We start from the raw sequence: 15,018 nt of genomic DNA, 5'->3' as shown, positions 1-15,018 counted from the left end.
TCTCTGCAGTTGTCATCAGAAAATGACTGAGAATGGAGTCATCTCAAAGGTTTCCACACTTAGGTGTTTGGCAACTGCTGCTTGGCAGCATCTTATTAAGGGCTACTGGCCAGAACACCTGCATGCTTCCTCTCCATGTGACTTGGGCTCCCTCCCAGTATGGCAGTTGGGTATGAAGGGCAAACATCCCGAGAGACGCGAGATGGAAGCTGTACTCCTTTTCTCACTTAACCTCAGAAATGCCATAGTTTTACTTCTGCTGCATTCTCTGTGTCAGTGCAGCCTCAAAGTCCTGCTCCACTTCAAGGGAAGGGGGTAGAGCATCGACCTCTTGATGGGGGGGTGGGTATCAAAGAATTTGCAGACACATTTTAAAGCCACTAAAACTTCCATATCCCCTCTTTTTTTTTTTTTTTAATCTCTGAAATATCTTCTGAAGACAACTTGGCAGCAGTCTCTTCTTTACCACAATTAAATTCTTACTCTTGCTGACAAGGCCTTCCTCCTAGTTTGGGTCTCAGGTGGTGGACAACAGGGGCGGCAGAGCTATGGTGTTGTCTTAGGCTGAGAACCATTGAACTGATGCAGTCCCGAAATCTCAAACTGTAGTATATATGCCATGTAAATCATAGATATCATAGAGTTTGAAGCCACAGAGTGAAAATGGTAAAAACTTTCTGGAGCATCAGTTAATTAAGTATTTGAGAGGAGAAAATAAAGTAATTTAATTGGCAGGACATTAAAAATGCTACTTTCATATTCATATAACCTGAATTTTAAATATTAAAAATAATGTTCAAGGAAATTTTGACTTGCACCGTGTCCCTTGTGGCCTCCCAGGCTCAGTAGGTTCATTCAGTTTCCTCTCCTATGTTATTAAGGATTCCTTGTAGATGAATTCGTGAAGCACTAACCCTCTCACTTGACTGTCAAAAGCCAAGGTTAGAGTGCCAGCTCTTAGTGGAGCATTTGAGCTGAGGCCTTCTAGAGTCTACGACCTGCGCTTTAGTCTTCATAATTCTCTGTCTTTCTGCACACTAGAGCAGGAAAGCATCTGCCATTGCTGCAGTGGTTCTTGGTTATACAGAGTCAGCTATAAATTTTACATTCCTGTGCCTCACTTGGTTCTTCTCTTCCACCTGACTTGTAGCATTTTTACTTTTGGGTAGTATTAGACTGTGGTAACTATCATCTGTGGAGTTGTTCTTGTTTGCTTGTTAATTTTTGCATTACGTCTTCTTTTCTGTCCTCTTATAACAAAGGAATTTCCCTTTGGGAGAATTCTCTCTGATTTTATGAGGTCTTGTTAGAACATCAATCATGTACCCTCACACCTACTACCCCCAACCAATTTCTACCCCCTTCCTTGGCCAAGAGCACAACATGTAAACTAAACTGAGCCAAATCAGGAAACCACATATATTAGTTTTCTACTACTGTTGTAAGGAACCACCACAGATTTCGTGGCTTAAAGCAGCAAAAATATTTTCTTTTATAGTTCTGGAGGGCAGAATTCTAAAATCAGTTGTACTGAGGGCTAAAGTCAAGGGGCCAGTAGGACTAATTCCATCTGAAGGCTCCGAGGAAGACTGTTTTCAGTTTCTAGACACCTCTGTATTCCTTGGCTTGTGGCCCCTTCTTCCATCCTCAAAGCACATCACTCCAATCTCTTGCTTCCATCATCACATCACCTTCTGTCTGACTTTTCCTGTGTTCCTCTTATAAGGACCCTTATGATCACACTGAGACAACCCAGATAATCCAGGGTACTCTCCCCATCTCAAGATTCTTAATTTATTTGCACATGCAAAGTCCCCCTTCCCATGTAAACTAACGTATTCACAGGTCACAGGGATTAGGATGTGGAACGTCTGTGGTGGGCTATGATCCTATCCAGCACATCACCCAGGGTGGTTCATTAAACCAAACAACCAGCTGTATGCCCAGGATCTGAAAACAAAACAAAACCTGAAATCTGAGCTGGTAAAGGAAACCAGTCAGTAAGAAGAAGAATTCATTTATTCAGTTAATCAATCAGCAACTATTGACTGAGCACCCCAAGAACTGGAGATACAGTGGAAAACTAGACAGACCAGGTCTCTGCCCTCATGAAGTGACCATTCTGGTGGCAGAAGCGGTCAATATGCGGTGAGGCAGAGCATGTATTGCCAGGTGGTGGAGTACAGGGAAGAAACACCAAGAAAGTAAAGAGACAGGCATGAGGGAGGAGGGTGCTGTTTTAGGTAAGCTTTCAGATAGTTCCGAAAATATTTAATATAGAATGTAAATTATATTTCAAAAGACTAAAAATGGGCTCATTACTTTTATATGCAAATGGTCATGGGGTTTGTTTGAAGAGTCATTGAGAGATGTGCCGATGAGCTCTTTTTCTCTCCATGGAAAATTCCGACATACAGGAACTGAGTTTGCTCTAGCACTTACAGAGTCCCACAGACTGGTCAGGGAAGTCGCTCCAGACTAGCCACCCCAAGCCTCAGTTTTCTTCAGTGTAAACATGAGACCACAATATCCACTTCACAAGCTTTGTGGGAAGACCAAATTAAAAGATTTGTCTGTGAAGTGCCTGGCATGCTTTTGATACTCAAGTATCAAAATCTCTACTCCTGGGGTAGGGAGTTGACAAAAAGAAAGTGATTCAAAATAAAGCCAGGCAGGGCGAAGCCTGTGCGTGTCGACTGGCCAGAGTCCATGAATTCTCTACTCTGAGTTTATCTGAACTGCCCCAACCCCAGCTTTCTATCCTTTCGAAACACAGAATAAAATCTCTACATCAGATTTGACTAGAGTCAATCACCTGTCATGTCTGGAACAGGGATTGTACCCAGATTGTCATTAAGCCCCAATAACCACAAAGTCCACATCTATAAGAAGAACGGGAGCCAGTGGGTGAAAGCTCATTAATCGAGGAGAACCCATCACGTGTTGACTGGGCTCCCAAGAGAGACGGTACTGTGACTTGCAGGGCAGACCACTGTATCTCTGTCAAGTTGGAAAGATGGTATCTGGAAGCAAACCCTGGCGATTTGAGAATTTACTGTGTAGCCACTTTTGTGAAGTGGTTCCTCCTAGAGAACAAATTTGTTGTGAGGAGTGAAGTGGTTCCTCCTAGACAACAAATTTGTTGTGGGGAGTGGAGAAAACTCATTTCTGTTTATTACTTTGAGTCTGAAAATGACTGGTGGGTGAGCAAGCACATTAAAAAGTGTATTTGTTCCATGGTCCTCAGCTTAGGCTGGCATCCCAAACCATGTTTTGCTGGAAGCAGGATCATGTGATTTTACATACAGAGAGTTTTCCACCAAAATTAATAAGTGGATGAAAAGCAAGCCAGTACGCTCTGGGGCAGCAAGATGCCTTTTGGTCAGCTGATGTCAGAGTTTGGTGGCAGTGGCACTGGGGGCTGAGTCTTCAGGGGCATTTTCTCTGCCAGTGGAGCCACCTCGCTTGGGTCAGCCACAACTATTCATTGCTTTATTCATTGCTGATGCCTCAAAGAAGATGCAGGTTTCAACTCTGACAACATGGGTCCTGTCCCTCAAGTATATCATTTCTCTCTGAAATGTAGTGTCGTAGCTGCTGGCCCCATTTGCTGCCTAATGCTCTTTAACTATGATGACTTTTTTGTGGCTCCTTAACCTGCATCTCCAAACTAGACATTCCAAAACAGAGCACTCAACATAACATATCCATCACAGAAGGCTTCCATAACATGGACAAGAGGGTCACAACTGAGGACCACAACACAACCTTGGAGACACTGCACCAGAAATAGCATCACTCAAGTGTCCACTTATGAGGTGGACAAGCAAGACTGTTGCAAATTTTGCATTACTGGCATTGATGGAGTCAGGATAATCTGGGGTTTCAAGACCTTAGAGTCTCCTGTTCAGGGTCTTTGAATAATATGAAGCCGAGTGACCCTCCAGGCTGTAGCATGAGAAACTGCACCTGACCTCAGCTCTGCTGTAAGCATGATGGGAGGATAGCCAGATATAAGGATACACAAGCACGCAGTGCGCAGATATTGTTTGTGTGTTTTTGTTTGAATATAATTGGTGAAAACGTTGGTTTTGAAAAAGCAGCAGTGATTGTTTGTTTGTTTCATTCCATTCTTGACCAAAGCTCTCTTTAAGAGTGTATTATGGGAAATTGTCACACTGACTTAAAGGAAGGGGTGGGGAAATATATAAACTGTCTGCTAGAAAATTAAATAAAAACACTGCATGGGTAAACATACATACACACACTAAAATCAGATCATTTGAGGAAAGACAAGAATTCTTGATTATTGGGGTGATGACTTTGAAATGAGCTTCTCATGGCATTTATAGATTGCTAAGACTTTTGGAGAGAAGCAGTAAATTTGTAGGTTGCACCCTTTATTTAGAGTGAAGACAACATTATGCCTTCACACTGCTTCTAGCTCTGTGATAAACTTGGCTTCTGCCCTTTCTTTTTCAGGCTACAAGTCAGAGGTTTCTACATGCCAGTTCACTGACTTTTGCAAGTTTACCTTCATTTCAATCATCTGGGGAGCTTGTTATATAAAATAGAGTCCCTGGTCCCAGTTCTAGATAGTTTGATTCAGTAGATTTGGGGTTAGACCTGGAAAGGCCACTGAGCCAGGACTGTATCAAATTCCATTTTAGATAGTACATTTATTAATAAAGAAAATGGTTATTTTTCTTTGTGTCTCATGTGCAAACTTTGCTAATTATTTGCTTTAAACCTGTAAAAGAAAAATAGTAATAAAAAGCCACATGATATTTCCCTAACATAACCTAATATTTTCCTTACATAATTTTCTACACCCATCCCCGTGTATTTAATGTTTGTTCAAGGACAGAATCTCAAGTTCATATTCAAAATTTTCTCTGGCATCTTTAATTGTGCTGTGCATAAACTATTAGGACCTTTCCTAAACCACTTAACTTTCATGAATTTTAGCTTGGAAAAATAATAAAACTCCATTATAACTAACCACATATCTAAAATCTATATTTAAAGACCCGAGAAAGATGGACTTTTCAGTAACTGGTATTGGGACAATCAGATAACTAACTGGAAAAAATAAAGTTGAATCTCTAATACAGTGCACTGGTATAAACTCCAAATGTATCAATTAATCAAATACTTAATATGAAAATGAAATCATACAATTACTAAAAGATCACAGGGATAAATTTCTTTTTATGATTTGAATAGGGAAGGTCTTGTTTATGACTCAGATTCCAGATGCCATGAAAAAAGTAGATTGTCCTAATAAAACCAAAAACTTTTGCATGGCAAAAAATAAACCACCAGTAGCATGTCAAAAGACAAACAATAGTCTGGAAAAAAGATTTTCAGTTCATATTACAAGTGAGAACTAATATCTCTAATATAGAGAGAGCTCCTTTAAATAAAAATATATAATTTTTAAGAAATCAGCAAAGGATAGCAACAGGTACTTAAAAAGAAATACAAATGGCATCTAAAGCTTTTGAAAGATGCTAAAAATTCCTCATAATAAGATAAATGCAACGTGAAACTATATTAAGGGAAGCAGATGTGGCTCAACTAGTTGGGCGTCCACTACCATGTGGGAGGTCCCAGGGTTGGGTCCCAGTGCCTCCTAAAGAAGACAAGCAGACGCCACACCCGTCCCAAGGAGCCAGACGCTTGAATGAGCAGATGCCACAATCCAGCAGACGCTGCAGCCCACAGTGAGCAGATATGACTTAGGCCACTGGGCAATCGCCTCCCACGTGGAAGGTCCCGGGTTCAGTGTCTGGTGCATCCTGGACAAGATGAGCAAACACTGAGCAGACAGACAAGAGAACCATCGGCGGGGGGGGGGGGGGAGGGGGGAGGGGGGGAGGAATGAAAAAAAACCTACATTAGGATATCATTTATCATCTAGTGGACTGGTAATGTCCAAAAGTTTACCTTCAAGCACATTCACATGTTGCTAGTGGGAATGTAAATTAGTACATTACCTGCGGAGGGGAATTTGACACTAACAATCAAAATTGCAACTGCATTTACTCTTTGATACAGCAATCCCACTTCTGGGTATTTATCCTACAGATATTCCTTCCCATGTGCAAGGTGATATATGTATGAAGTTATTTGTTGCAGCATTGTTTGTTGGAAGCAGTCCAAATGTCCTTCAAGAGAGGACTGGTTAACTAGTTCATGTTACATCCAAACAGTGGAGTACTTTGTCACAGTAGAAATGTGGAAGCTATGATGGGTATGGAAAGACTCCAAGACATAACATTACACAAAGAAAGACATTCCAGAGGGGTGCGCATAGGCTAAGTTCTGTATAGGAAAGGAAGGAAAAGAGTGCACAATCCTATTTACCTTATATTTGAATTTAAAATCTCTGAAATATATAAGAAACCAATAAGAGTGGTTGAGGATAGGGGGATCAAGATAGAGTCAGGGATGTATCCATTTCACTGTATTCCATTTTATATGTTTTTAAAAAAGAGCCATGTGAATGTATTACCTATTGAATATATAAAATAAAATTTAAAAACTCTCTGTGAAAAAGCAAGAATGAGCAGCTCTCATGTGGGTAGGTAGTGTTTTAAACTGAAATATAATTTTAATTATGCTGAGGTGAAGAACATTGTGGACTGTCCCAAACATCATAAAGGAAAACATCCCTCCAAAAGTTGTGCACTGAATGGACTGGAACTACAAATTCATTTTCCCAGAGTGAGAATGGACCAACTATGAGCCACACCACCTCAAGTGGTATGTTTAAAGGTTTCTTTTTTCCCTGAGAAATTAATCCATCCAGTCAGATTTTATTTCAAAGAGGATAAAAAAGCACCAAAATAAAAAAGGGTGTTACTAGTCCTCAACTATGTATGTTGGCTGCAAGTAACAAAAAACTTTTCATAGCCAGGAGGAAGGGGGTGGCTGGCATTGGTGCAGTGGCTCAACAACATCACAAAAGTGCTACCGAAGTCCCAGTCAAACATGTGTGTGTCCAAGAGGTAAGAAAAAGAGGGAGGAGAAGGTGGGAGGGAAACAAGCTTTGCCAGAATTCCCCAGCCCAATTTTCCTTTTGCCTCTTTGGTCTTAAACTGTGTTACATGACTAGTTGTAAAGGCAAGAGTGGTGGGTTGGGAAAGTGAGTATTTAGGTTTACCAGCCTCTGTGGTTGAAGAAGAAGGGGAGAAGAGAATTTGAGAGGCTTGCTTGATTAGCTAAACAATAATGTCTGCCCCAGTATGGAAATGGTAGGTTTCATTGTACTAGACAGACTCCACCGATGGCTTCTTCAAGTGTCAATGTCAGGATGACCCCAGAGGGGATTGATTTGAACCTCGGCTAGATGCTTTTTTGAGGCTAATTTCCCCGCATTTTAGAGGAGGATGGACTAAGAGATTCTGTTTGAATTTACTGGGCCTTATTCTTTAGGAACAGCCCAGCTCTTTTCTGCAGCTGTCAGAGTAGAGTGCACTTTAAAATAACACTATTAAAACCCCACGCTCATGTTCATTATTGTTCTAATATTTCACTTTGAAAAATGGCTATCAGTAAGCACGTCAATGACTTTTTGAGCAAATCTGTTCACTGAATATTCTAATGGACAGAGTAGCACATTCTTTAAGAAATCCCCTGATGATAAGCTTGTTTGCCTGGAGTTTCTGAGATTATTTCAGCACCTTTGCAGGTTGAGAGGCCGTTCTGATCACTTGACTATTAAAGATTTGCATATGACCTTTCAGCCCAATCAAATAATTATTACAAGCCAAGCCTTGTAAAACAGAAGTGAATATTCTTAATCAGGAAATATACTTTCATAAAAATGTTTGTGTGTCATTATGCCCAGAGAATGCCTTCTCTCATAAAAGGTTTACATTAAAGAATGATTTACATGTTTTCCTTTGTGAAATTGGAATGATAAAAATGATTTTACTAACCATCTTGATTTTCTTGAGCTTCTATTTTATTCAGAGATTATAAAGAAGAAATGGAGGTTAACTGAAGCAGGCAGACATACCGATAATCCTTCGCAGTGCTGATAAAAACTCCTGCCGCAGGCTGGGAGGAAGAACTGTAACAGAGTTCAGGCTGACACCAGCAAGGGCTGCTGATCTTCACCAAATGGCCACAATCTTACATCACCAAATGACCACAATCTTACATCAATGTCCTGCTTGCTAATTAATGACCTGAGCCCCAAGGGCACCCTGCCCAAACAACCCCGGTAGCCCCGTAGTCCGCCCACTAGTCCACATGGCTCACGGAGTGCACGTAGTAACACACTCACCATAAATCATGCTCCCTTTATCCTCCCCATTCCCCCACGCCCTCCCTTCGGTTCAAACAGCTATTTAAGCTGCTCCCCCAGCTCACCCCTTCAAGCAGAAACCTCTTTTGGTGCTGCTCCTGAATTAATGCAACTTTAGCTCAATAAACTTGTCTGTACCCCTTTTGAAGTCTGTTTTATTTTCAGCATGACTTCTTATTAAAATCTAATTTTGACAACCATAAAAAGGAATGAAGTTCTGATACATGTACAACATGAGTGAAACTTGAAAACATAGGCTGAATGAAATAAGCAAGGCACAAAAGGAGAAATATTATACGAGTGTACATATATGAGCTATCTACAGTAAACAAATTTATAGAGAAAGTAGATTAGAAGTTATCAGGGGCTGAGAGGGTGGGCAGGTGGAGAGTGAGTGATTAATGGGTACAGAATTTATGTTTGTGGATGAAGAGCTAGTGATTAACGGGTACAGAATTTATGTTTGGGGTGATGAAAAAAAGTTTTGGTAATGGATGGTGGTATGGCAGCAGAAAATTGTGAACATAACTAATGCAATTGTGCACATAAAAATGGTTATAATGCCATATTTTAATGGTGTATATGTTAACACAATAAAATTTGTTTTAAAAATGCAATGTTTATAAATTTTCTGTGACCAGCTTTTTCAAGGATCGCTGTTAACATTGTATAGTGTATCAATCAGGATGCTCTAGGGAATCAGAATCAACAGGAGATAGCTGTAAATATCATGAGATTTTAAAAAATTGTCCCACACAACAGTGGGGATGCACAATTCTAAATTCTGTAGGGCAGGTTTCAAGCTGTGACTCCAGTGAAGGTTTTTGATGAATTCTCTAGGAAAAGCTAGCTGGATGAAGTAGAGATGGAAATTCTCCCTTCTGATGGCTGAAATCAATACATCTCCCTTTAAGGCCTTCAACTGAAGTAATTTCATCAAAATTCCCACCTATAATAGGTGTACACACATAGGAAGGGGTTAGCTTTAAGAACAGGATTTTCTAGAATCCATGAAACCTTCAAACTGCCACACTCCACCCTCTGGACCCCCAAAATACATGTTCTTTCTGCATGCAAATTACATTCATTCCATCACAATATTTCAAGATGCCTTAAATCATTTATGTACAAGTCTCATCAAAATCAGTTATAGGCATGTATTTCGTTCTGTGGCAAAATTCCCATCAGGCCGTGGACCTATGAAACTTAACAAAACAAGTTATCTTCTTCCAATGTACAAAGAAGGGACAGTCAGAGGATAAACATGCCCTTTGACATAGGAGGAAATTGGAAGGAAAACAAGGGTTCACGGGTCCCAGACAGTTCCGAAATTCTGCAGGGCATACTTCATAGCAGGGGTTCTTAACCAGGGGGTTCCGTGGAAGGATTTCAGGGTGTCTGTGAGCTTGAATTGAAAAAAATCAACTTATTATCTTTATTTTCTATGACCTCTAACTGAAAGCTAACATTTCCTTCACTTATGAATGTATGCTATAAGTAAATTACAGAAGTACTCATTTCACCTGACTGGCAAAGGGGTCAGTGGAACAAAAAAATGTTAAGAACCCCTGCTCCATTAGATTTCAAAGCCTGAGAGTCATCTATAGAACCAGGGTTCCTTCTTCTCAGGACTTGGCAGAGCGGCAGTCCCACCTCTCCCAAGGGATTATTGCCCAGGGGCCATGCATTCAGCTTCACCTCCATCAAGCATCTGGGAGGCTGCTGAACTCTTAAGGCCTCACCCTCTGAGAACATTGGGGTGATGGCCAGACTCCCCAGCCCTGGGGATTGTGCTCCACCCTCTCTGAAGCCTGAGGTAGTAGCACTCTCCCTGTGCCAGGGCAGGCTCATCTCTCCACACACATGGGTGGGCTCCCTCTCTTTGCCAGAGAGTTATTTTCAGGCCAGACCTCAGTTTCCATGGTTCTGCCATCAAAGTCATTTTTCTGTCAATTACTCCCTGTTCTGTCTTTTTGGTTGAAACTGGCAGTGGTTCTGCTCATACAGATCTTGCAAAAAACTTGTTGGTTTTGGATGTAGGAAACAGGGGTTCAAGCCTTCAGACAGTAAGACTTTCCACAGATCCTTCCTGGGTAATTGCATTTCCAATCCTGACTTGCAGGGAAATGGCTGCCTGGTTCCCTGTTCAGTAAAATTCTCAGATGGGGCACACCTCTCCAGAGACTTATATTTCAGGGGCTCAGAATTTCCCAAACCATCGGTTTCTGGTTTCTTTATGCCCAGGTGTTCAGTTCTTAGTTATCCATTTCCTTTTGCATTTTACTATGTTGCAAGGAGAAGCCAGGCGGCACTTTCCACATTTAGTTTGGAAATGTCCTTAGCTAAATATTCAAACTCATTACTTTCAAATTCTGCCTTCCATCTAACATCAGGAATCAATTTTGCCAAGTTTCCGCCGTTTTAAAATAAGGTTTGGGGGACTTAGGGCCAATCTCCCCTCCAGGCAAAAAACAAGGTAAAAGTGGGGAAGAAGCATTTTCTCCTAGAATTTACTAAGTAATAAATGGTACCTATTATTATTTACATATAGAACCTTGACAGTTTTCAGATCGATAGGATTTTAATGAATCCTGCCCTTTTAAGATGGGCCCTGGGAAATGGAAACAATGTACTGCCAAACTGGAATTCTGTAAACTCTGTTCTGTATGATGCAAAATGGGTGCCAGGAAAAATGGATTCCAGGTTCAAATAATTTTGGAAAAAACTGAATTAAGAAAGTAAAATAGATTTCTTCACCACAGGACATCTGAGAGCCTTTTATATGCTGATGTGCATTTGACCCTCTGATAAATATATATAATGAAAGTCTCTATTTCGAACTATTTGTTCATGTGCATTTTCCTCTTAGCATGTTTATATTAACATTTTAGGGACAACGTTCTGTGGAATGCCAGTTGGGGAAAGGGTCATTTCGATTAATTTTAAGTCAACCAATTTATCCAAATATACTGGAAAAACAGCATTAACTATTGTATACTTACATGTCGACTTACCACTGACTTAAGCCAAACAAAATAAGGACATGAAAAGCAAAGCAGAGTATATATTATACAAAGCAGAGTATATGTTAGGCACTCCTGCCTACAAAAATTTGCTTTTTTTTTTTTTGTTTCTGACCCAGAAAGGCAAATAAAAGTGGTTAAGCTAATTCTTTCTTAGACAAATGTTTATTATTTTCTTCCATTTGAATTGCCAGTGGCCTTGATCATTGCCAAATGCTTTATAGTGAACTGGCTGGTTTCTGCATGTGAGCCCTAATATACACTGGTGGGAAGAGGAGGATCTGAATTTTGGGCCTCATCAAATTTAGATTTCTAATTAAAACAGAAGAATTTTGAAAAGCTCATTTTGTCCTTGTAGTTTATTGTTTTATTTCTAAAGTCTCCTTTAATAATAGTAACAAAATTGGACGCCATCTGCATCTAATTCCTTTATAATTCTTCTGTCCAAATGTTGTATTAAAAATTATTTGTTCAAACATAAACTTCTGGATAATTCTGATTTAATTCAGTTAATTTATTTCAGCTTTGGACTTGGCAGGTAATGAAGTCTAACTGGTTTCTAAAGCATGGACGACTGTTTTTTCAGTTTATTTGTATGACTCTACAGTTAAGCCTTGTTCCTTTTGTTAATAAAGATTTCAGCAACTAATATTTTGGGAGTATGTGCCAAGCACATTATTCCATTTGTTCTTCGCAACAGTCCTCTGAAGTAGATGCAATTATTTTGCCTGTTTCACAGATGGGGACTGAGATTATAGAGAGGTTAAGTAAACCCTGAGGCCACCCAGATCGTACAGAGCAGTAACTAGCTGGAAGCTCAGCCATCAGGACCTCAGTCTATCTCTTAATCACCATGTCCAGTTTTGGGGTACGTGGAGATATAATTTTTAAGACTCACCTGGTTCTTCAAGGTCTTTGCAGAGCAGTAAATCCGTGTGAATCCAACATCCTTAGTTTACTATTCACATGAATACGTCTATATTTGGTAACCCCCAGGGCTCTCTCAATAATTAAAAAACCATAATGTTCAAACTGTCCTGGGAGGGAAAGATTAATAGGAACAGAGAGTGAACTAATCTTGTTTAATTGGGCCAGCATGAGTGGCTGAGTAAAAAAGAAAAAGACTAGTTCGGTCACAGATTGGTGAGGATGTGGATTGTGTACCTGGAGTGTGAAATGGAAATGATACATGGCAAAAATCTGAGCTACAGAGGAACATACTTTACAACCAGATCCCTGGTGAAATGAAAGTAGAAATGCTAAGGCCTCAGATATCTGGAAACTGCTGTAAAAATATTTGTCACAACTATGATTTCTTGTGCATGGGCATCTTTACAGATATGCCAAGATTTATGCTTTATCTGACCCAAATTCTGAAGGAGTCGATGGTAACAAATGAGGATAAATTACTTCATCAAATGCAGAAACAATCCCTTTATTTTATGTGTTCTGGGATTTCCCCCTTCTTTTAATTGTTCCAGCTTGAGAAATGTTCTATCAGGAGAAACAATTATGCTCCATGAAATCTTCTGAAAGTATATTTAAGCCACATGTAGGCTGCTCTGTCCTCTTTTCCTCCCTTCAGTCCTGTCCTATTGAGTGTAAAGTTTTTCACCAAACCTCTTCTCGGGCAATCCTCCAGTGCTAATACACAGGATACTAAAAGGCCTGAAGTAGAGTCTCTACCTCCACAGGGTGCCCGGACTCATGAAGTATCACACAAACACATCAATTACCTATCACAGAGAGGAAAACTGCCGCAAGGGGTATAAAGGAAATGTGAAAGTCGGTGGGCCTCCAAGTAGGTAGAGCTCTGAGAATAATAGAGAAGATGGCACAAAGCACAGAAGAACATCTGAGCTTGTCTTAAATCATAAGGAAGATTTTGACTGGTAGAGAAGGGCGATGGGTAGGGATTTCAAATCTGAAAGTGCTTTCAATCAAAAAGAGTGATGGGATTTGTAGGTAGATGAAGATTACTTATCCAGTTAAAGGCATGCAAATTTAATTTAAAAAAGCAAAACAAATGCAATACAGACATTTGTTTCAGTCTTAGCCTGTGGATTGTCAATTTTCCACCCTACATTAAAGATCCAAGGCCATGCGTCTACAGCCAACAAACCCAACCCACCATTCAGTACTTCCAATCAGCTTTTATTGCCTTACTCTTTTTCTAAATAGATTTATTTATTTATTTACCCCACACTCCCCCACCCTTCGTTATCCACGCTCTGTGTCCATTCACTGTGCGTTCTTCTGTGTCTGCGTGTCTTCTCTGTAGGTGTATTGCCTTACTCTTAAATATGAGCTGACAGATATCTGAGGAAAGCCTTTAACAGCATGGTACACATGGTATTATTTCCAGTGCACATATATATCAGCAGAGAAATTTGCTTTGGCTGAAGGCAACTGGACAAGATTCTGGCCACCCCAGGCTCCTTTTAGTTATCCCAAAGGCTAATGAGGCCAATATATTGATGCATCTATAGGTGTAGATGGTTTATGTGTCCTGGACACTGGGTAGGAAGCTGAACATTAGAGTCTTCCCAGCACATTAGCATTTTGAGTATTTATCTCAACACACCAATTCTTAGCTGTGTGCCTGTCACACATTAAGTACCTAATATAGATGTTGAATTGGTACAAGCCAATTTCTAGAGTAGAAACACAGATTACTCATGTCATTTTCCAGAGCAAATGAAATATTTTAAAAAATTAATTTAAAAAAAAACCCATGTCACAATTCCCATCCCATAACCAAAGGGTATCTACAACTACAAGCAAAACAGTTCCTTCCATCTGCCCCATAAGATCTAAATTCCTTCCATCTGCCCCATCCTCAACTTATGAACAAACATAAGGTGGGAATGCAGCCATGGACCAAAGTAGACTTCTTATTATTCTAGCAATGGAAGAACTTGTAACACTGAGGTGAAAGAGTGGCCACCAGAGGTTCTGAGGGGAGGGAGAGGGAAGAAAGGTGGAACGTGGGGCATTTGGGGGACATTGGACTTGTTCTGCATGACATTGTGATGATGGATGTAAGCCATTATACATTTTGTCAAAACTCATAAAATTGTACAGTGCAAAGTGTAAACCATAATGTAAACCACAGGAGCAATGCTTCAATTTTCATTCATCATTTGTAACACATGTACCACACAAATGTAAGATGCTGCTTATAGGGGAAAATGTGAGCAGGGAGGGGTGGGGTATATGGAAATCCCCTATACTTTCCATGTATCTTTTATGTAATCTAAAACTTCCTTAAAAATAAAGTGTATTATGAAAAAAACAAACAAACAAAAAAAAAAAAACAAAAAAAAACCCCCATGTCATATCCACCAACTATGTGCACCCCATCCTCTCCCCCAGTCCCTCGTAAGCTCTAATCTACTTTCACTCTCAGCAAATTTACTATTCTAGCATCTCTTATAAATGGCATCATACAGCTTAATTTCACTGAGCATGATGCTTTCAAGGTCTGCTCTCTGTGTCCATTTTCTGTGTGTTCTTCTGTGTCCACTTGCATTCTTGTCAGTGGCACTGGGAATCTATGTCTCTTTTTGTTGCATCATCTTGCTGCGTCAGCTCTCTGTGTGGGCAGTGCCACTCCTTGGCAGGCTGCGCTTTTTACATGGGGTGGCTCTCCTTGCAGGGCACACTCCTTATTCGTGG

The 15,018-nt window shown here is 40.2% G+C and overlaps 1 pseudogene; it reads left to right on the top strand.

The window, feature by feature from the left end:
• Nucleotides 1-2,820: 2,820 nt before the first annotated feature.
• On the top strand, nucleotides 2,821-3,929 carry LOC101428496 (actin-related protein 2/3 complex subunit 1A pseudogene; annotated as a pseudogene).
• Nucleotides 3,930-15,018: the final 11,089 nt, after the last annotated feature.

Source organism: Dasypus novemcinctus, chromosome 4, assembly GCF_030445035.2.
Source record: "Dasypus novemcinctus isolate mDasNov1 chromosome 4, mDasNov1.1.hap2, whole genome shotgun sequence".
NCBI lineage: Eukaryota > Metazoa > Chordata > Mammalia > Cingulata > Dasypodidae > Dasypus > Dasypus novemcinctus.
This window is presented reverse-complemented; position numbering and strand designations above follow the sequence as displayed.